The 24,090-nt window shown below is 45.7% G+C and overlaps 1 non-coding gene across 1 annotated transcript; it reads left to right on the forward strand.

Annotated features, from left to right (window-relative positions):
• Positions 1–325: 325 nt before the first annotated feature.
• Positions 326–463, forward strand: LOC114813029. Its single transcript, XR_003760640.1, has one exon. It is a non-coding gene; the product is annotated as a small nucleolar RNA SNORA7 (small nucleolar RNA).
• Positions 464–24,090: the final 23,627 nt, after the last annotated feature.

The raw sequence follows: 24,090 nt of genomic DNA on the forward strand, positions 1-24,090 counted from the left end.
TGGGGAAGTCACTTACTCCCTCTGGGCCTCGGTTTCCACATCTGTAGAACAGGGAGTAGTTGACGGGTTTTTCTACCTCTTAGATTGTGGGATGCAGGAGGGACAGGAGCTTTATGGGATCTGATTACCTTGCGTCTACCCCAGTGCTTGGCACTTAACCATTATAATGATGATGGTATTTATTAAGTGCTGGCTATTATTAAGCAGCTGCTGAATGGTAATTTGAAATGGGCAATACACAAGAAACGTAATTGATATAATAGAGATCCCTAACTGTCTGCTGTTATACCATTAGGAGATAATTGCTACAGCTAGCTAAGACTAGCCCCTCTCAGGGTCGCACCTGGAGAGTTTCCAGTACCCTACCAGTCTCGGCTACGGGAGGGACAGTCAAGCAGAGGCCTACCCATTCCTTTCCTAGTTTGGCCAGTGGCTAGCGAGTGGAAGGCAATGTGGTACAGGTCAAAACTCAGCCATGCTGGGAAGCAAGTGGCACGGACGACAGTCGAGGGCAGAGACTTGAGTTTACTGTGCGGAAGGCGGCAACGGAAAGCCACTTCTGTATTTTTACCAAGAAAACTCCCCGGATCCACTACCACAACGATTGCAGATGGAGAGCGGGGCGTTCTGGGAGAGATGCGTCTGTCGTGTCGCTATGGGTCGGAAACGGCTCGACGGTATAAGACAAGACCTTAGACTAGCATATGGCGATAAAGACAGAGACCAGGCCTCTGGTAAGGAAGAGAAGGCATTTCTGACTTCCAAATCTGTGGGTTGAAACTGTACTTTTTTTTCCCTTTCCTCCCCCCACCCCCAAAGTCTTATCTCAAGCTTCTATTTCATTTTTCATTCCGTCAGACGATAGCGTTTACTGAGCACCTTACTAATGGACGGGGTACTGTACTCGGGCTTGGGAGAGCACAACATTTTTGAGGTCTCAGACAAGCCGCTTTAGTAGCTCTAAATTCATCTTTGTGGGGAGGAGGTAAAAAGGTCACATTGGTGCCTCTCTAGCCAGCTAAATAAATTAATCAAGCATATTATGAGTTCTTTGTAGTCAGTGGGTCTGTTCCTCCCTGGGGAAACCCCTAATGGAATAATCTTCTATTGCAGCCTGGTGGGCCCTTCCTGCAGGGGAATGAAATCTATTCTTTGCATACCATCCTAGGCCCCAGGGGTCTTGGCTCTTCGATAGATGTTGCCAAGGTGTTTTAGACATGGCTCACGGGCGAGGCATCACTGATAGCCTCCCTGCTCAGAGAGACACAATCACCAGAAATGTTCCTGCTGTTTCAGCTCACCAGGTGGTTGTGTGTGACTGGGATAGGTCTGGCAGCTTCTCGGGGTTGATGGTTCTGAAGGTGCTGCAGCTTGGCCTAGTGGAAAGGGGAAAAGGAAAGGGCCTAGTGGGAAGGGGAGTCAGAGGGCCTGGGTTCTAATCCCAGCTCTGCCACTGTTTTTTGACTTGTCGGAATTTATACTGGCAGGGGGGTGGGGTCTGGCCATTTCCTCTTTAACATCAGAGTAAAATAGGGCTATCAAGTGGGTCCAACATACCCTATACAGCATGGCCTAGCGGACAGAGCATGGGCCTGGGAGTCAGAAGGTCGGGGGTTCTAATCCCACCTCTGCCACTTGACTGCTGTGTGACCTGGGCAAGTCACTTCACTGGGCCCCAGTTACCTCACCTGTAAAATGGGGATTGAGACTGTGAGCCCAAAGTGGGACAGGGACTGTGTCCAACCCAATTTTCTTGTATCCAACCCAGAACTTAGTACAGTGCCTGGCACACAGTAAGAGCTTAAATACCAGTTATTATTATTATTATTCCCCTCCTACATTCATTCAACATCAGCCGCTGCACCCATGCCATGGAACTCAGTGGCAGAAATCACTGCAGTCGGATTGAATCAAACAGTGGTATTTACTGAATGCTTACTGAGTGCAGAGCACCATAATAGAGAAGCAGTGCAGCCTAGTGGATTGAGCATGGGCCTGGAATTCAGAAGGGTCTGGGTTCTAATCCTGCCCCCTCCACTCATTTGCTGGGTGACTTTAAACACGTCACTTCACTTCTCTGTGCCTCAGTTGCCTCATCTGTAAAAGGGGGATTAAGACTGTGAGCCCCACGAGGGATAAGGGGATTAAGACTGTGAGCCCCACGTGGGATATGGACTGCGCTCAAACTGATTAGCTTGTTTCTAACCCAGGGCTTAGTACAGTGCCTGGCACATTGTAATTGCTTGACAAATACCATTAAAAAAAACTGCACTAATCACTTGGGAGAGTACATTATAACAGAGTTGGTAGATAGGTTCCTAGCCCACAGTGAGCTTACAGTAAATTGAGGTTTTAGTGGTGGACTTAGGGGTTTCTTCAAACCATATTCACAGCTGCTCATCAGATGCAAGGGAGGAAGACATTCACGTTCACCCTATCGTTTCCGACCACGTCACCATTTGAGAGACATTTTCTCAAACTTGTTCATCCTAGAACACGCTGGGTTTCATTTTCAGTGTCGCTTCACCCTTCCTCTTTGAGGCCACCACAGGTCCCCCCTCTTATCATGATTTCTTCATCACAGCAGTTGGGGTTTCTGTGTGGACGTCAGCCTAGAACTACAAATTGTTTCCTCAGAATTGCACCCAAAAGGCGTTCATAGTTGACTGATTTTGCTTCCTCTCTAGCCATAGTGATCTATATTTGTCACCCCCCTCCAGCCTCCTGACTGCTCCACTCACTCCTTCCAGACACTTTCCACTTGTGGATGACTTCACTATTTCCACTCTGAGCCCACACTCCTCATCAAACCTGACACTACTCTCTTTAGGAAGTCTGCTGTATTCTTGACAGCGTGGCGTTGTGGATAGAGCGCGGGCTTGGCAGTCAGAAGGTCATGGGTTCTAATCTCGGCTCAGACACTTGTCTGCTGTGTAACCTTGGGCAAGTCATTTCACTTCTCTGGGCCTCAGTCACCTCATCCATAAAATGTGGATCGAGATGGTGACCCCCATGTGGGACAGTGTCCGACTCGATTTACTTGTATCCACCCCAGTGCCTAGTACAGTGCCTGGCACATAGTAAGTGCTTAACAAATACCATTATTATCCAGCATTTATGATGTTAGCAAGTGGCAGGAGTAATTATCCTTTGGTTAAAAATACTCCTGCCAAGGGTGAGATTCCATCTATGAGTGTGGGGGGCCTTTCACTTTATCCTGAAAATATTCACTGATTCATTCATTCAGTAGTATTCATTCCAAGCGCTTAGTACAGTGCTCTGCACATAGTAAGCGCTCAATTGAATGAATAGTATTAATTGAGCGCTTACTATGTGCAGAGCACTGTACTAAGTGCATGATAGGTACAATATGGCAACAGGTAGAGACAATCCCTGCCCAACGATGGGCTCACAGTCTAATCGGGGGAGACAGACTGCAGAGCAAAACAGAACAAAAACAAGACAACATTATCAAGCTAAATAGAATCAAGGGGATGTGCACCTCTAACGAAATAAATAGGGTAATAAATAATATATACAAATGAGCACAGTGCTGAGGAGAGGGGAAGGGGGAAGAGGGAAAGGGGAAGAGGGGAAGGGAGGTGGTGGGGGGGAATACTCCTCTTCCTCTGGCCCTTTACCATTCAGGTGAGCAAGCGATATTATAATATAAACTTGTTGTGGGTAGGAAATGCACCTACCTATTCTATTGTCATGTACTCTTCTGAGTGTTTAAATACAATGCTCTGCACAAACTGCTCAATAAATACCATTGATTGGTGATAATGATAGGATCATTTCAGTTCTTATTCTGTGCCAAGCACTGCCGTAGACACAGGATAATCAGATCAGACCACCTCTGTGCCTCAGTTTCCTTACCTGTACAAAGGGGATTCAATACATTTTCTGCCCCCCTCTTAGCCTGTGAGCCTCCTGTGGGACAGGGATTGGGCCTGTCCTGCAAGAGGCCTTCCCTGACTATGCCCTCATCTCCTCTGCATCATCATCATCAATGGTTTTTAATGAACACTTAATGGATGCACAACACTGTCCTAAGCACTTTGGAGAGTACACTAAGAGTTGGTCGATATGCTCCCTCCTGACAACAAGCTTACAGACTAGACATATATTAATATAGGTAAATCATTTATATTCTATAATGTATAGATATGTACATAAGTGCTGTGGGGCTGTGGACGGGTTGAGTATCAAACACCCAAAGGCCACAAATCCGAGTGCATAAACGACCCAGAAGTGAGAGGGAGATGGGAAAAAGAGGGCCAAAGATAACTCTTACATTGTACTCTCCGAAGCGCTTAGTACAGTGCTCGACGTAAAGTAAGCCCTCAGTAAATATGACTGATTGATCTTGTGCTGGGCACAAATAACAATCAAGTGTTATTTGAGTGCTTAGCGTGTGCAGAGGACTTTTCTCAGTGCTTAGGACAGTACATTACAATAAAGTCGGTAGACATGATTTCTGCCCTTAAGGAGCTTACAGTTTAATCAAACCAACTCCGTGAATAAACGGAGGACCTGTAACTCTCCTTCCAATCCCTCTCTACTTTACAAAGGACAAAATAAAAGCAGGTATACGTCCTCCTTTTCTAGCCCAGTGAGATCTCCTACTGTTGCCTATTTTATTTTTAATTCTCTGAAAAAAGATTTCGGTGCCACAAAAATCACACTGTTCTCCCCCACAATTTTTCGGTCTGTTCCAGCCAGCAGCTGCAAAGAGAACCCCTGAATGAAGTAATTATGTCAATCACAGAGGAATGCTTGAAAATCCAATGGGGCATCCCTCACTCTTGCCTTTATTATATAAACATGCATCTGAAATGTTGAAAAGGCTATATTATGGAGTTCAAACTAAAGTTCCTGCAGCTGTTTCCTTTTCATAAATTACTCTTGTCATTATAGAGAGGGAGCGGTATAAGGGGGTACGCGGTATACGCGGGTGAGCGGTATAGAGAGGGAGCGGTATAAGGGGGTGAGCGGTATAGAGAGTGAGAGGTAAAAGGGGATGAGCGGTAAAAGGGGGTGTGCGGTATAGACAGGGAGCGGTAAAAGGGGGTGAGCAGTATAAAGAGGGAGCGGTAAAAGGGGGTGAGCAATATAAAGAGGGAACGGTAAAAGGGGGTGCATGGTAAAAGGGGGTGAGTGGTAAAAAGGGGTTGCGCTGTATAGGGAGGGAGCGGTATAAGGGGGTGCGCGGTATAGAGATGGAGCGGTAAAGGGGGTGCGCGGTATAGAGAGGGAGCGGTAAAAGGGGGTGCGCGGTATAGAGAGGAAGCGGTAAAAGGGGAACTCGATAGCACTGTACTTAGTATAGCGCTGTACATGCAGCGCTCAATAAATCCCATCGACTGGGCGGATGAATTCCGAGCCCAGCCCCACCTTTGCCACCCAAAGGGTCCGAGCAAAGCTCTGATCCATCCCCGCTTGACATCGTTCGATTCCAGTTAAAGACCTCTTGCGTTGTTTTATCTTCCCAAAGGGACGAAGGTTGTTGGAGATAAGATGGGTGGAAATCTGACCGGGAATGACTCACTTGGCGGTCCGTCTGGAGACTGTAAGTAAAGCTCCTCGTAAGGCCCCACCTGTGGGCACAGGTTACAGTTTTTCCCCCTCCCTTAAACTTTATTGGACATAATTTAGACACGGTGCGGGTGGGGAGAGCAGATTCTGCTCATTTCTTTGCTGCCAAAAGAGGCCCACGGTAAAGGGGCGGAGAGGAAGAAGTGAGGCCGGCTAAAGCGGCCGTGATGTTTTGCGCTGTTTGCGTTGCTAATGATAATTATGGTATTTGTTAAGCTCTCGCTACGTGCCGAGCGCCGTTCTAAGTGCTGGGGTAGACGCGAGGTGATCAGATGGGACACAGTCCCTTTTTTCCCATATAGGGCTCACGGTCTCGATCCCCATTTTACAGATGAAGTGACTGAGGCACAGAGAAGTGAAGTAACTTGCCCGAGGTGACTTGTCGGCAGACAAGTGGTGGAGACAGCCATCTCTGCCACTTGAGAAGGACCGGTTGATAAGGAGGGAGACCAAGAGTCAGGGCGGGGCAGAAGCCCCAGGGGAACTCGAGAATTGGGATGAGGATAATTACTTTCTCCCTTTCGAAGCCTTACTGAAGGCACGTAATAATAAATATAATTTAATGAATGAATAATCATGGTAGCTGTTAAGCTTTTACTATGTGCCAAGCACTGTTCTGAGCACCGGGGTAGGTACAAGTCATTCAAGTTGAACCCAGTCCCTGTCCCGCGTGGGGCTCACACTCTTAATTTCCATTTTATAGATGAGGTAACTGAGATCCAGAGAAGTGAAGTGACTTGTCCAAGATCACACACGGCAGACGTGGGGTGGAGCCGGGATTAGAACCCAGGCAGGTCCTTCTGACTCCCAGGCCCGTGCTCTATCCACTAATAATAATGTATTTGTTAAGCGCTTACTGTGTGCAGAGCACTGTTCTAAGCGCTGGGGGAGATACAGGGTCATCAGGTTGTCCCACGTGAGGGTCACAGTTAATCCCCATTTTACAGATGAGGGAACTGAGGCACAGAGAAGTTAAGTGACTGGCCCACAGTCACACAGCTGACAAGTGGCAGAGCCAGGATTCGAACCCATGACCTCTGGCTCCCAAGCCCGGGCTCTTTCCACTGAGCCACGTGGCTTCTCTAAGCCACGCTGCCTCCAAGAGGCCTTCACTAAGCCTTCCTTTCCTCTTCTCCCACGCCCTTCTGCTTCACTCTGACTTGCTCCTTTTATTCATCCCTCCCTCCCAGCGCCACAGGACTTATGTACATACCTATAATTGATTTATTTATATTCATGTCTGTCTCCCCGTCTAGACTGTAAGCTCGCTGTGGGCAGGGAATGTGCCTGTTTATTGTTATATTGTGCTCTCCCAAGCACTTAATACAGTGCTCCGTAAGCGCTCGATAAATATGACTGAATGAATGGGTGAATGAATAACAGTAGTAGAAGCTGTGGAAGGTAGGGGCCAGGCCACATCAGCTGAACTGGGCTCAGAGGCTAGAGTGCCAAGCAGACTGGGATAGAAAGTGAATAATAATAATAATATTAGTATTTGTTAAGCACTGTTCTAAGCGCTGGGGTAGAAACAAGCTAATCAGATGGTACACAGTCCCTGTCCCTCATGGGGCTTTTACTCTTAATCCCCATTTTACAAATGAGGTAACTGAGGCCCAGAGAAGTGAATTGACTTGCCCAAGGTCACACAGCAGACAAGTGGCAGAGCCGGGGTTAGAACCCAGGTTCTTCTGACTCTCAGGCCTGGGCTCTATCCACTAGACCGTGCTGCTTGGCAACAGACCCACAATGAGATGGCATGGATAACTGGCTAAGGCAACAGCAGGAAGTCTGGGTTAGAGGCCAGTCCAAGATATGCCCCATCTGACTACGGAGTTACCAGCAAAGCCTTGCCCCCTCATTCTCCCCTCGCAGCCTGCAGGGCACGAGCCAGCCCCTCGCTTCCCAAGATCACACCGCAGGCAGATGGTGAAACCGGAATAAGAACCCCTGTCCCTCTGATGTCCATTTCTGTCCTCTTTACTAGGCCACACTCTTTCTCAAGGCAGGAATTCCCAGAACCTACTCTCGTGTAACAAAACGGCAGAGGTATTAGTAACCCAGACCCTGAATCGTCCCTCTTCCCTCTCTTCTGTTCCTCTTCATAAAGAGCGCAAAGGCTTTCACTGGATCAGACCCTCCGACTCTAATACCTGTTAACAATGATTCGGTACAAGGCACAACTGCGTCTTTATGCACTAAGCTACGGCTCGGACTTTGAGTCAGGCAACAACCGAACTAGGTGCCTGCACAGTGGGCGTCTCCCACAGGCCTTCGCAGGAAACGCCGGGACGCCCACTCCCCAACTGACCGCAGTCAGGAGCGACTGCACGATGGAAAGACTGGTGAAAAGAGAGGCAAGAAGAGGATTTAGCAAATGGAATTAATGGGGATGGATTAACGCGAAGCAGTTTCCCAAGCTCAGCGTGTACCATCAACTCTCATTTTACGGCTGCATTAGTTCACTTATAATCATACATTTTTGAAAGGTGTGGGCAGCGGGGGGACAATGAGAGTGATACATAATCCTGCTGTACTTCAAAGGGAGCTCAGCATTCCCAGAGGTGAAAGCACTGGAACGGAGATTTTACCCAAAGGAAGGGCAAAACTTGGAACAGCAAAGCTTGTTTTTTTTTCCAAAGCTGAACTATGTTTTCTTTGGCAGAAAACAGAAAGTTCCGAAGTGTCTGTTTATTGTTATATTGTACTCTCCCAAGTGCTTAGTACAGTGCTCTGCACCAACTGAATTGAAAGTCGGGGGTGGTGGGGAGGAGCAAAAAATTAATTTATTTCTTGCATTGCCTGTTACGTCATTTAACAAGCAAGACGGCTGGGTGAAAGTTTTTAAGAAATGTGTTTACAGAAGTGGTCGAAATATTAGATATTGGGAAGCAGTGTGGCCTAATGGAAAGAGCCCGGGCCTGGAAGTTAGAGGATCTGGGTTCTAATCCCATCTTCACCACTTGCCTGCTGGTTGACCTTGGGCAAGTCGCTTAACTTCTCTGTGCCTCAATACTCTCATCTGCAAAATGAGGGTTCAGTACCTGAGTTCTCCCTCCTACTTAGACCGTGAGCCCCACATGGGACCTGATTATCTTGTATCTCCCCTTGTGCTTAGTATAGAGCTTGGTACATAGTAAGCATTTACATATCATAATTATTAAAGTCACTCTCCTTTAACTTCCTCATTTGTAAACTGGGGTTGTTCTCTATCTCAGGTGATGTGAGAATAAAAAAGTTATAATTCATATAAGTCCACTTTATTCACTTTTATTTATTCATTCCACATGCTACTTTACTGTGATAAGACTATGATAATGGTCAAACGAGGTTACTGTTTGTCTCCCTCTTGAGACTTTAAGCTCCTTGTGGGCAGGAAACATATCTACCAACTCTGTTATGCTGTACTCTCCCAAGCCCTTGGTACAGTGCTCTGAACACAGTCAGAGCTCAAAAAATACCGTTCATGAATTGATTTTGCCTGGCAACTTGTGACACTCTCAAAGCTTCTAGCCCCCTCCCCCCAACCCACCCAAAAGAATTGCTTTGTGGGTTGTCAGCTGGAAAGTGTAATCTTTCTCATTTTGAGAAGGGCTGAAAGAATCATTTTGTCCTGGACCAGATGAATATATTAGGATCTTAAACTCTTCTCCTACTTAAAACTCTTATAACTAATGGCCTCATCTGCTGTGAGCAAGGTATATTTTTGGATGAAAATTTTCCTGTGGAAAATTTTTTTTTGATCCTGACTTTGCACATTAACAAGGATAGTCCTCGTGCTGACAAAACTCAGGTTCACAGAGGCATACAGCAAATACTTTTGCCACTCCAGAGCCCCAATTTCTGTATGAGGGATCCAGGACATCTTGGCCTTTATCTGCTCACCCCTGACCTCAACCCCACTGACTCTCTCTGGAGGAACTCCGGGTACCCCCATAGTCTAGGTAGACTGACATCAGAGTGAAGAAGTTAAGGTGAGGTTATAGGAGTGTGTATATAGAGACTCCATATTTTCCACCTGGACCACATGAAGCACCTTCTTCCCAAGTTGCCTCAGGCGATATTTGGTCTTAGTTTCTCTGGACATCTTTAAGTTGACTCTCTGGGCAGTACTGAAATTGACCAGTGAAATGCCAAGCAATGCACAGAGGGTCATCTTGTCATAGCTCATCCTTAAAACGTGAAGTTTCTACATCTATTACTAGCCACAAAAAACCCGAAAACCATTTTAACAACATAAATGTGTGGGAGCGCCTCACTGACTTCCCTGTCCCCTAACCTATCCCCTCTTTAAACTGTCCCGATCACTCTTCTAAAACAGTTTGACATCTCAACAAGTTTCAGTGGCTAACCATTTCACATCAATGGTATTTATTGAGTGCTTACTGTACACAGAGCGGTGGACCAAGGCCTTGGGAAAGTATAATACTGTAGACTTGGTAGACACCATTTCTCTCCTCATCAAGCTGCAAATCCAGACCACTGACTCTCCACACTAATATACTGGCTCTCTTCCACCACCACAACCCAGATCATTCATGCTCTTTGCTTTAGGATAACTTTCTTTCTGTGCCTCATGCTCAGCTCTCCCACTTCTGATCCTCTGCTAAAGCCCTTCACATTGGTTGGAAGTTCTTTCCCCTTCAAAAAACCTCTCCTGAAATCCCATCTCTTTCACAAGATCCAGACTGACTTCCACTTTATGGGCTGGGAACATGTGTATCAACTCTGTTATATACTGCACTCCCCAAGCACTTGCACAGTGCTCTGCACACTGTAAACACTCCTTAATGTGACTGATTTGTCAGGTTAGGATTTATGATTATGATTATTACGATTTATGTATATTTTGACTCACATCACTCAATTTTCCACTTGTATATTCCTCTCTTCATACTTTCATTATCAGTTGCAGCTTTGTGTAAGTATCCACGTGCTTAGTTAATGCTGAAGTGGAAATTTGATGGGGATATTGAGTGGGGAGATGAGAAATTAATCAGGGTGGGCTTCCTGGAAGAGATGTGATTTTAGTAGGGCTTGGAAGAAGGGGAGAGCAATGGTCTGTCAAGGTGAAGGGGGATGGACTTCCAGGCAGGAGGGAGTGGGTGAACAAAAGGACAGTGTTGGAATAGAAGAGAAGCAGCATTGCCCAGTCGATAGACCCTGGGAATCAGAAGGACCCGGCTTCTAATGCTGCCTCCTCCACTTTTCTGTTGTGTGACCTGGGAAAAGTCACTTCACTTCTCTGTGCCTCAGTTACCTCATCTGTAACATTGGGATTGAGACTGTGAGCCCCACATGGGACAAGAACTGCATCCAACTTGATTTGCTTGTATCCACCCTGGGGCTTAGTGCAGTACCTGGCACATAGTAAATGCTTAAATACCATCATTATTATTCTAATTCCAGATCTGCCATTTGTCTGCTGTGTGACTCTGGGCAAATTAACTTCTCTGTGGTTCAGTTCCCTTATCTGTAAAATGGGGATAAAGACTGTGAGCCTTATGTGGAACATGGACTGGGTCCTTCCTCACTAGCTCATACCTACCTCAGTACTTTTAACAGTGCCTGGCACAGAGTAAGCACTTAAATACTATTTGAAAAAAAGAGAGAGAATGAAGCAGAGTGAGTGGTGTGGATTGAGAGGAACGAAGAGTAATAATAATGATAATAATAATAATGTTGGTATTTGTTAAGTGCTTACTATGTGCCGAGCACTGTTCTAAGCACTGGGGTAGACATAGGGGAATCAGGTTGTCCCACATGGGGCTCACAGTCTTAATCCCCATTTTACAGATGAGGTAACTGAGGCCCAGAGAAGTTAAGTGACTTGCCCACAGTCACACAGCTGACAAGTGGCCGAGTTGGGATTCGAACTCATGACCTCTGACTCCAAAGCCCGTGCTCTTTCCACTGAGCCACGCTGCTTCTCTACTGCAATCAGGGGTGTAGTTGGAGGGGTGTAGTTGGAGGGGAATGAGCAGAATAAGTGCTTTAAAACCCACTGGTCAGGAGTTTCTGCTCAATGAGGAGAGGGATGCACAACCACTGGGGGATTTTGAGGGGTGAGGAAATGTGCCTCCACAAACCACCACAACCTCTATCTGGCCCTCTGCAGCCTCTAGATGTTAGCCTCAGTTCTGCAACACAATCTGCTTATCAAAGACTTTGTTGTTGAACCCCAAAAGGATTTCATTTGTTTCTGCAGAAAATAATTCTTGAGAGTAAAACAATACCCGGGGAAAACAGTCTGGCAGGACTTGAAGACTCAGAGAGGTTCCTCGGGGGGGGGGGGGGGGGGGGGGGGGCGGCAGTGAGGACGTGGGGGGGAAGGAGTAGGAAAACAGCTCTGCTTTAGAAGAACTTCTAGCTTGATTTACAGTTTGCTTTTCTTAGTGGAAAATTCTTGCCCTACTTTTCACTAACATCCTGTGGGAAAAAAAAGTTCAGAAAGAACTGAGAATGGCAGGATTGTTACCCTGCACCCTCCCAAAGTATCCTAGGCTCCATCTGCAGGTCTTCCTTCTGCTGGTAAGTCCAAAGTCTCCCTTCCTTTGCCCCTTGTGCTCACAGCCTCACTAAAATTGGGATGAGCGAAACCCCTTCCTTGCATTTTCTCAGAACCCTGTTAAAGGTCAAAACTTGAAAGGTTCAAGAAAGCACAGTTCCCTCATTACCTTGCCATTAAATCCCCTTTTCCTTTCCTCACAGCTCACAGAACACATCTGGGCCCACTGGATTGGAACCCTGGATCAGAGATCCTTTGAAACTTTGCACGGTCTAAGCCGTTACCTCAGCCAGAACATAATAATAATGATAATAGCATTTCTTAAGCACTTACTATATTCCACACACTGTAAGTTCTAGGGTATGTACAAGATAATCAGGTCCCACAGGGAGCTCATAGTCTTAGTAGACGGCAAAACAGATTGTGAATCCCCATTTTGCAGATGAAGGAACTGACGCACAGGATAAGTTAAATGACTTGCTCAGGGTCACACAACAGGTAAGTGGTGGAGCCAGGATAAGAACCCAAGGCCTCTGACTCCCAAACCCACACTGCTTCAAATTAACCAGCGATGAAACATTCAGGAGTCAGTGCAATACAAAAAGCCCCCTACTTTAAAGGGAAGGGAAAGGGAAATTTCACCTCAAAAAAGGCCTTTTAGGAATCAGGCATGTAACAGATTTTTATAGCACAGATTTTTATAGCTTAAAGAATAGGCACCAGCAAGGCCTGCAAAGGTGGTATTTATTAAGCACTTATTATGCACCAAGTATGGCTCTGAGTACAGGGAAAATACCCAACAATCAAATTGGACATAGCCCTGCCCCACATGGATTTCACAGACTAAAAAGAGGAAGAACATGTATTTTATCCCCATCTTATAAAGTAATTAAGACCCAGAGAACTTGTGACTTGCCCAAGGTCAGAATTTGAACCCAAATCTCCTGACTTCCAGTTTGCACTCTTCCCATTAGACTAGGGAGCCTCGCAGGAGGCTGCTTCATTTGACTATTTTAAAAGTAACAGCCTGACCACCACGGGGCTATGGGATTTACCGGTTGGCCTGTGATGGAGCAGTTCCTCACTGGTGACCCCAATTCTCTTGCAGTCAGGGTTCAAGTCGGCAGATGCTCCTCTCTGACAAGGACCAAACGCTGAATACTCTGACCAAACCTTGACAATGCCGTAGTATCCACTGCCCCTTAACTGGTGGCTTGATCAGTTAGAGGATCTGGACTGAGCAATTTTAACTTTTTTGCTATTCTAATCAAGAGGAACGTTCTTCAGAAGTCTAAAGAGACAAAAGCTTTTCTCCCTGAATTCAGCTTACTTTTTCAGCAAATTCAGCCTAGAGTTGACCCTAACTCTTCTGCCTGAAGCAGAACTAAGATTCAAAGCCAAGTGGTTCTGAAACCACTGACTCATACTTGGGGGTTGGGGGTGAGGGGAATGTGTGTGTTGAGAGGGAGGGAACATGTCAAAAATTGCTGGAAAGCAGCTGTTTCAGGACACTAGTCCCGTTCTAGATTTCCCTCTAGTTCCGTTCTAGATCTCCCTCTTCCTTCCTCCCTTCCTCTTTCCCTCCTCCCTGCACAAAACAGAAATTACAAGATGGGAATGCCAGAAAATTACTTCACTGAGCTCAGACTTACCCTCCATTAAAGAAGCTCCCAACACACTGAGATTCCCTGTCCAGTAAGGCTAGGCTGGCCTTTATTGTGGCCAAACAAGAGATAGGTGGTATCTGATGATCAAAAACACTCATGTCACATCTGAAAACCTCAGGATCTAATGATTTTTCCTCTAGTAAGTGTTTCATCAGGAACACCTGAGAAAGGCTTGAATGGCTGGTTTGTTTTGTGGGACTTGGAGGATGCAGCCCAATTTCATGAACAACAGCTCACCATCTGTTGCTCTATAAAATGAAGAAGGAGACAAAGTTAGCTACTGACTAACTGACAAAGTAATGTCATTCTGTGGGAGTCCATGATGATAATGGTATCTCCCAATATCTCCAATTTTTCCCTCCAAATAATAATAATAATAATGGTTTTTGTTAAGCACTATGTGCCAGGCACTATACTAAGCACTGATAGGGCATTGGGCATTATGAAGCAGCATGGCTTAGTGGAAAAAGCACAAGCTCGGGAGTCGGAGTTTGTGGGTTCTATTCCCGGCTTTGCCACTTACCAGCTGTGTGACTTTGGGCAAATCACTTAACTTCTCTGGCCTTAGTTACCTCATCTGTAAAATGGGGATTAAGACTGTCAGCCCCACATGGGACAACTGGAATACTTTGTATCTAACCCAGAGCATAGAACAATGCTTTGCACATAGAAAGTACTTAACAAAAATGATGATTATTATTATTGGGAGGGAAAAATTGGAGATATTGGGAGATCTATCCCTAGCCATGAGGATGAATGATAACAATTATAGTATTCCTTAAGCACTTTCATTACACCAAGCACTTGAGTAGATATAATCCCTGTCCCTGTCCACATGAGGCTCCCAATCTAAGGAGGACAGATTATTTAATCCTCATTTTGTAGATGAGGAAACCAGGTTCCAGATAAGTTAAGTGACCTGCCGAAGATCACCCAGCAGGCAAGTGGCAGAGCTGGGATAAAAACCGAGGTACTCCGACTCCCAGTTCCATGACCTTCCCATTGGACCACACTGCTTCTCTATTGCCATTGCCCTCTTTCTCCGAACATCCTTTGGTGTCACTACTGAGAACAGAACACTGGGCCAGATGGATTAATGTTTGACCTGGGATATTATTTCTTACATTCTTAATTTAGAGGCTGTATAAAGAGCAGTGGTTTAGCTACTTGGAAAATTTAAACACAATTGCTCTCTTGGCTTCTTCGCCCCCTTACACTGAAGGCAAACCCATGTGAAAAATAGTTTAATACCATGGCCTTAAGAATTCAAAGGCATAGGCTAATAATATCTATTTGTTTTTGATGCTTTCACAAGTCGCTTGAAGTATTTCAGAGATTTAAAACTACTCTTTTGTTCTCCCCACCATCAATTGTATCTTTTTTCCACTCTGGTTTTTATTCCATGTCTACTATCCATCTAGAGAAGAATCATGGCCTAGTGGATAGAGCATGGGCCTGGGAGTCAGAAGAAACTGGGTTCTAATCCTGACTCAGCTACTTGTCTGCTCTGTGACCTTGGGTAAGTCACTTAACTTCTCTGTGCTTCAGTTGCCTCATCTGTAAAATGGGGATTAAGACTGTGAATCCCATGTGGATCGGGGCTGTGTCCAACCTGATGATCTTGTATCTACCCCAGTGCTTAAAACGGTGTTTGACATATAGTAAGCACTTAATATTTGCCATCATCATTAACAAATACCATCATTATCATGATCATCATCATGATGTATGCCTTTCTTCCAAACAATCAATTGATCAATCATATTTCCCACTGATTGTAAACTCTCCAAGGGCAGAAATCCTCCCTACTACTTTTATTATATACTCTCAAGTCCCTAGACTAGTGCTCTTCTCCCAGAAGCTGCTCAATAAATCTTCATGTTGATGAGGATGACTGACCCAAGCACTTATCATTTCTTATCTTGACTGCTGCATCACTTTCCTCACTGACCTTCCTGCCTCCTGTCTCTCCCCCTCCAATCCAAACTTCACTCTTCTGCCCAGATCATTTTTCTGAAAAACCAGCCAGTCGCCACCTCCCCACTTCTCAAAAACCCCCAGTGGTTGCCCATCCACCTCCACATCAAACAGAAACTCCTTTCCATTGACTTTAAGGCACTTAAATGGCTCTCTTCCTCCTATCTTTGCTGATCTCCTGCCACAATGTAGCACACACACTTCACTCCTCCAGTGCCAACCTACTCTCTGTACCTCGATCTTGCCTACCTTACCAGTGACCCCTTGCCCAAGTCTTCTCTTAAGCCTAAAACTCCACCTTTGTATCCAACAGCCCACCACTCTCCCCACCTTCAAAATCCTCTTAAAATCAATCTCCTCCCTAAAACTTAATTTCCCCTATTTGCTCTCTGCATCCCCTATTCCCCTGCCAGTATACCCCTCAAGCACTTTGATCTCACCCCAGTCCCACAGAATAAAAATATTCTTTACTTCCCCTTGCTGTAATTTCATTTTAATGCCAGCCTCCTCACTAAAGTGAAAGCACCTTGTGAGCAGGAATCGAACCTACTGACTCTACTGTAGTGTACTTTCCCAAGTGTTTAGTACAGTGCTACGCACACAGTAAGCACTCAGTAAATACCATTGATTGATAATGGTGATGAGGATGATAATAACAGTAGTAGTTGTTAAGCACTTACTGTATGCCAAGGATTCCATAAGTGCTGGGGTAATAATAATAATTGAGGTTTTTGTTATGTGCTTTACTCTGTGCCAAGCACTGCACTAAGCACTGGGGTAGTTACAAGGTCATCAGGTCAGGCACAGTCCCTTGTCCCTCATGGAGCTCAGAGTTTAGGATGACAGAGTTGGAGAGGAAATGGGACTGAAGCTTGCACAAACACGAAAAGTGTGGGCAGGGCAGACGCAGAATTTTCCATCATCAACGCAAGGGTGCACTATCAGAAACTTGAAACTGATAGGTCCAAAAGAAACAGAAGTCAACCCTTCTTCTCTCAGAAGGACTTAAGCATATGGACTTTGTTCCCCTAAGAGCTGGGCTGACTGAAAACATGAAAAGGTTCATCAGGAGATTGGCCAAATTCATGGATTCATTCATTCATTCAATCGGATTTATCGAGTGCCTACTGTGTACAGGAAAAATAAAATAAGAACATAGAAACATTCCCTGCCCACAATAAGCTTACAGTCTAGAAGGGAGACAGACATTAATATAAATAAATAAATTACAGATCTGTATTTAAGTACTGTGGGGATGGGAGGGGGGATGAATAAAGGGAGCAAGTCAGGGCAATGTAGAAGGGAGTGGGACAGTTAGTCTGGGAAGCCCTCTTGGAGATGTGCCTTCAATAAGGCTTTGAAGGGGGAGAGTAATTGTCTGTTGGATGTGAGGAGGGAGGGCCTTCCAGGCCAGAGGCAGGGCATGGGCGAGGATTTAGTGGCGTGATAGACGAGACTGAGGTACAGTGAGAAGGTTAGCATTACGGAAGCAACAAGTGTGGTCTGGGTTGTAGTAGGAGAGTAGTGAGGTGAGGTAGAAGGGAACAAGATGATTGAATGGTTTAAAGCTATTGGTGAGGAGTGTTTTCAGATATGGAGGTGAATAGGAAACCATTGGAGTTTCTTAATAAAGTAGGTAGACAGGTCACTGGGAGCAAGGGATAGGAGAGGCAGGGGGACAGGGGGTATGAGGAGAAACTTAAGTGTCTGGAACAACTGGCGAGGGCGATGGGCATGAGTGTCAATAAGGGTGGAGAATTAATTCTACCAGAGAGAGGAAAGGGCAGTGTTAAAGCACATAAGGATTAACTTGAAGTGGGCAAAGTCCACCTGATATCTAGATTTCCACCAGCAGTAAACTGTGGCTTGTGCACAAGAGCGAAGGAGGCAGAGGAGGTGATCCAGGGCTGTGGCTCAGGGGTACTGGCCCTCAGTAAAGTGCTTCCAGGTGAAAAGTTGGGAATGTTCATATCAAGACTACCAGAAAGGGATGGGCTGAAACTTTAAAGAATAGTGAAGAGGAAAATCTTATGGAATTTAGGGATCTCTTGCTTGCTTAATCAGAAACCCAACATATCTTCTACTGGTAGCACAACCTCACTATAAATGATTCTGTGGAAGTCCAAATAAAATTTATAAAGACTCTTCAGAAAGCAAACCTTTTAAAGTCCCTCTTCTGGCATGAGCCTCAACATCGTTAAATGCTTCAATTTTTTAGGACAGGCTCAGCCTTTTCCAGTCCCACCACTAGAGTCTCTCCCCTCCTTCGTAGCCTTCATTTGTTCTCCTGATCCTTGTCTTCATTCTCCCCTTTACCCAGAAGCTCCACCCCGTGAACCGGCATCGGAAAAATGCGCTCAGTTGGTTCCAAGAGGAACATTTGATCCTGACACTTGGACTACATGCAGGCAGTCGTATGTAATGATGAATAACTTTGTGCTCTCTTGGGGAGGGATGGGGTTGGGCAGCTGGTATGCAATCCCTGGGAGATTCTCCTGCCTGTTCATGGATCGGCCCGCTGGGAGGGGAGAACATTCCAGGCCCTAAAACCATCCAAGAGAGTTCCAGCCCCGCCGGACTCCCCCTATAGGCCACGTGCCTGTGGGGTATTTTAGCCCGAAAGGGGTGAATCTGCAGCTTACTTTTATCAGGAGTATGTTGGGCTTGATTGTGGTAACAATTATCTCTGTGCCTTTTATTTCCCGGGGTTTTGTTCTGCAAGGCTTTTCCCTCAGGGAAGAAGACTGGAATGTTTCTGCTAATTCTGCCAAATCGTACTCTCCCTAGTGCTTCGTGCAGGGCTCTGAACACTGTAAGCACTCAACTGATACCACTGATTGATTGATTGATAGGGAGCCAATACTGTGTGTACAAGCTGTTCGAGGTGTTACACTGGGCTTTGCCCTCTTTGTCCCGAAGACCATGGCAAAAGGGTTTACCTACAACGTGCACAGGGACACGACAGAAAGACAGGTATCTCCTGGGGTGGATCGAGATGTAAATAAATAAGGGATTTGATGCTAGGAAAGTTTCAAACAGTTGCAGAGCAGTGAGGGTTGGTAGGATGGAGGAGTGGGTGGGGGAGGAGTGGTTGACTAGAGGGGTGTGTAGTTCTGAGACCTCTAAACCCCATTTCTGAGAAAAAAAAAACATTTTGTGGTGAGCAAATGAACATAGAGAAATTCATTCTTGTTCCCAGAGTAAGTGCGTTCCATTCTTACCAACACCAGGCAAAAGAGAAAAAGGGAAAAAGAACTTCCTAAGGAAGGAAGCTGTAGGGGATACTGAGGCAGGCCTCTCTAGTGCAATTATCTTCATCTTCAGGTGCCTTGCTAGTAGAATGGGGTCTGGGGTCCTCTCAGCAACACAGTTAGATTTTGTCCCGTTTTCCAGGAACCTGTTCCCTCTGGCTGCCTTTCTAATCTGAAGGATAGTGTTGCCAAAAGTTGACGTTACTTGGTTGTCCAACCTCGGGTGGAAGACGAATAGGTTCACACTGGCAAGCAGCACGGCATAGCAAGGTCCTGGAAATCAGAGGACCTGGGTTCTAATCCTGGTTTCACCACTTGCCTGCGGCTTGGCCTTGGGCAAGTCATTTAACTTCTCTGGGCCTCAGTTTCCTCACATGTAAAATGGGGATTCTTTGTCTGGTCTTCCTACTTAGACTGTGAGCACCATGTGGGACAGGGACTGTGTCTTTTGTTTATACCCCAGTGCTTAAGATGTGAGTGACATGTAGTAAGCACTAAACAAATATAATAATATTAATGATGATGATAAATCCCTGGCAAGGGACATTCTCACTACAACAGAAGAACTGTGGGAGAACTGTGGGAGAATTTCCTCAGGTCCCACTCCGGGTCTGACTTGGAAAAGAGCAATTTCCCCATCATTCTCATTAGTGTTAATAAGTTGTCTTTGCTGCATCCATTCTGCTTCTGTTCCTTCCACCCTTTCCCCAAGCAATTTGTTGTTATTGCGTAAAATCTGGGCAGCTGGTCCCCATCGTGGGTGTGGGGAAACGTGTTGTACTCCTCTGCCTTGCTCGCTTAGGTCAAAGAGTGAAAAATGAATTTCACTCCAGCTTTAAATGTCTTTTTTTTTTAAAAAAAGAAGGTATTTGTTGAGCACTTATTATGTACCGGGTACTTTACCAAGCACTGGAGTAGATACAAGCTAATATACAAGATACACGTTGGACACAGTTCATGTCCCACATGGGGCTTACAGTTTTAATCCCTATTTTACAGATGAGGTAACTGAGGGAAAGAGAAGTTAAGTGACGTGCCCAAGGTCACACAGCAAAGTGGCGGAGCTGGAACTAGAACCGAGGTCCTTCTGACTCTCAGGACTGTATTTCATTCAATCATATTTATTGAGTGCTTACTCAAGCGCTTGTGCTCTATCCACTGGGCCACTTTGACATCTGTCCTGGCAAAAGGTGGGTAATGGAAAAGGGTAAGGATAATAATAACGATGGTATTTGTTAAGCGCTTACTATGTGCGAAGTACTGTTCTAAGCGCTGGTGGAGGGAAGAAGGTGATCAAGTGGTCCCAAGAGGGGCTCACAGTTTCAATCACTATTTTACAGATGAGGTAACTGAGGCACAGAGAAGTTAAGTGTCTTGCCCAAAGTCACACAGCTGACAAGTGGCAGAGAGGGATTAGAACCCATGACCTCTGACCCCCAAGCCCATGTTCTATGGTCTTCAATCATGTCTGATGAGGTAATAATAATAATAATGATGGTGTTGGTTAAATGCTCAGCATATGACAAGCACTGTACTAAGCCTTGGATAGATACAAGGAAGTCAAATGGGACACACAGCCCTATCCCTCCTTGGACTCATAATCTAAATGGGAGGGAGAACAGATATCAAATCCTCAGGTTGCAGATGAGGAAACTGTGGTACAGAGAAGGGAAGTTACTTGCCCAAGGTCACATAGGAAGCAAGTGGCAGAGCTGAGATTAGAACCCAGGTCTTCTGACTCCCATGCCCATGCTCTTTCCACTAGACCACGCTGTTTCTTCCACAATCCAAAGGAAGTTTCCCATTCCTTGACAATCCACCCTGCAAAACTGCTCTTCGCATTTACAACTCAATCTGGGGATGATGGAAGCCTCAGTCAAGCTTCTGCCTACAAATTATTTGTCCAAGAGAAATAATTTAGCGTCTGGCGCTGATGCAATTTTTCCATGACAGAAAATGCCGCAACAGCAAAATCTAAAAAAGGAAAGAAAGCAGATCACAAGGGGAATTCTGAGCCCACCATAGGTGGTGATCTTCCCACTCTTAAGGACCCTTTCCCATTAGCACTGTTTTTCATTCAATAGTATTTATTGAGCGCTATGTGCAGAGCACTGTACTAAGCGCTTGGAATTCTGAGTCTCTGCTTGTCTTTCCAGAACGCTCACTCTCTTCTCTTCCTCCCCAAATGCTTCCCTAATTCTGACACATATAGGCACCAGGCTGACCAGAAAAGCAACATATGGAGGTAATCAAGGCTACTAACCACTAGGGAAGAGAGAGAACACTTATTTATAGATCAAAGTTTCAGAGATAAACATTGCAAAAAAACAAGAGGCAGAAAAAAAGAGAACAAAGTTGTAGATTATTTTTTCCTTAACTTGTTTTCAATCATCTACAGTCTTTGAGTTGTTCTGTGTTCTTCCCATTTTCCATTGGATGGGCTCCCAGATCCACATGTCATGGAGAGTTGCACATTCTTATTTTGTTGGCTGAGAGTTCTGCAAAACGTATCTGACGGCAGAGAGGTTTGGGTTAGATCTTGTTCTGACTAGCGACAGACCTGTAGGCTAACAGAGCCATGGTGGCATAGGTGAAGCAGTGGGGGAATGAGCCAAAAAATGAGTTGAGTTTGGAAATCAAACAGAGACCCATTTCCCCATTCCGGAGTATGGGGAAGAAAACGGAGGAAAATCTATTGGACAGTATGACCCAGTGGAAAGAGCGTGGGCCTGGGAGCCAGAAGACCTGGGTTCTAATCCCAGCTCCGCCACTTGCCCGCTGTGTGACCTTGTGCAAGTCACCATGACGGCCAGGGACTGTCTCTGACCTGATTATTTTGAATCTATCCCAGCACTTAGTACCCTTCACAGTACACGGAAACCACTAAAGAAATACTACAGGCCTAGTAAACAAGATCGTAAGAACTCAAATATTTGATGATGCTCAGTTCCTAGAGAAATGGGATTCTGGTATGGGATTCAGACCCTCTTTTTAGTCTTCTATCACTCTCCTGCTGGCCCCTACTGGGCAATCAGTAATGCTTCTATGACTACTAACCTTCCCCAGGTGTTTATTTGAGGAGAGTCCTGAAAGCCCAAGGCAGTGGCAGAGGGGAAACAGAGGAAACCCAAGGTAACCACAAGAGTGGGAACATTCTGAGCCTTCTGGGCTCTAACAGGACTCCCCCCTTTAAAGCCTTATCGAAGGCACACCTCCTCCAAAAGGCCTTCCCTGACTAAGCATCTCCTTTCTGCATTCCCACTCCTTTCTGCATTGTCCTGACTTTGCTCTTCCCCCTCCCAGCCCCACAGCACTTATGTACATATCTGGAATTTATTTATTTGTAACAGCGTCTGTCTCCCCTCCTTGAGACTGTAAGCTCATTGTGGGCAGGGAATGTCTCTTTTATTGTTGTACTGTACTCTCCCAAGTGCTTAGTAGAATGCTCTGCACACAGTAAGTGTTCAATAAATGCAATTGAATGAATGAATGAATGAATGAATGAATGAATCTGGCCTGCCCCCTGACTCTCCATCCTAGCCCCAGCCTAAGCTCAATTATCGCTGAAATTATTCTTGCTGAAATTTCAGGACACGGCCTAGGTGAACCTTGATATTTGGAGAGTTGGCCTGTGTAAGAGCCAAGCTGCTAAAGCCTGGTGGAGCCCCGAGAAGCAGCATGGTGTAGTAGATAGAGCACGGGCCTGGGAGTCAGAAGGTCATGGGTTCTAATCCCGTTCTGCTACATGTCTGCTGCATGATCTTGTGCAAGTCATTTCACTTCTCTGGGCCTCAGTTACCTCATCTGTAAAATGGAGATTGAGACTGTGAGCCCCACATGGGACAGGGACTGTGTCTAACCTGATTTCCTGGTATCCACCCCACTGCCTAGTACAGTGATATGCACATAGTAAGTGCTTAGCAAATACCACAATTATAATCATTAAATCCTGCTGTAGGGCAGTCCACAGGGCCAACACCTACCTCTGCAGCAGAAGGTAAATCATCTAACTTTCTTCTTCATCCTGGCCTTATCAGGTGAAAAACAAACAGAGATGAAAAGTAAATGTGTTTTGGTTAGGCTTTCTACTTTCTCCAACCTGCTTGTCAGATAAGGGGCTGACAGCCGAAACGTGCTAGAACCTTGTCTAATTCCCGCCTCTGTATTCCTTCCCAGCCTTTAGCACAGCGCTTAATAAATAGCATTACCACTATTACTGCTGATGGGTGGCCACCTGCTTCACTTCCTCTCTCTCCCAGGCCTCACCCACCGTCGGGGAGAGGAGCAGTGACTATTTAAGAGTTTTTAACCTTTTGTCATACATTAATGACAATTCTCATGAACCGATATGCCTCTTTTATGGTATTTGTTAAGCGCTTACTATGAGCCAGACACTGTACTAAGCACCCCGGGAAGATATAAGCTACTCAAGTTGGACACAGTCCATGTCCCGCATGGGGCTCAGAGTCTTCATCCCCATTTTCAGACGAGGCAAGGAGAAGCGAAGTGACTTGCCCAAGATTACACAGCAAATGATAGAGGAGGGATAAGAACCCAGGTCCTGCTGATACCCAGGCCCATGGTCTATCCACCAGGCCACACTGCTTCTCACCCTCTTTCCACAGTTCTAGGAAACATTGGCGTTATGATTATGATTAGATTGTAAAATGTTAAATTGTAAAGTGTGCCCAAGGTCATCTGGAAGGCAGGTGGTGGAGCCGGGAATAAATGTCTGGTTTCTGCTGCACTCTGCCAAGCTCTTAGTTCAGTGCTTTGCTCTCAGGAAGCGCTCAGTAAATCATTCAATAAATACTACTGATTTATTGGTTTAAATAAACCAAGCGCTGAAATGCATCCATGAAGGAAGAGGTAAATGCCTACAGGCGTGCCGAATGAATACTCCTTGGGTCTGCAGACCAACCCTCACCAATGCAGACAAGTCGACAGTAGCTTTCAAGTTTGTTTTTCTCTCCCGAATGGAAGTAGCATGTCTGGGAAAAGGCTGAGGCCAGCAAAAAGGCAAGAAATGGATTCCAGTTCATTCCAGGACAAATATCCTGTCTTCCCGCGGGCCTCCACCCTTCCCTTCTGC

The sequence above is a fragment of the Ornithorhynchus anatinus genome, chromosome 6 (genome assembly GCF_004115215.2).
Source record: "Ornithorhynchus anatinus isolate Pmale09 chromosome 6, mOrnAna1.pri.v4, whole genome shotgun sequence".
NCBI classification, from domain to species: Eukaryota; Metazoa; Chordata; class Mammalia; order Monotremata; family Ornithorhynchidae; genus Ornithorhynchus; species Ornithorhynchus anatinus.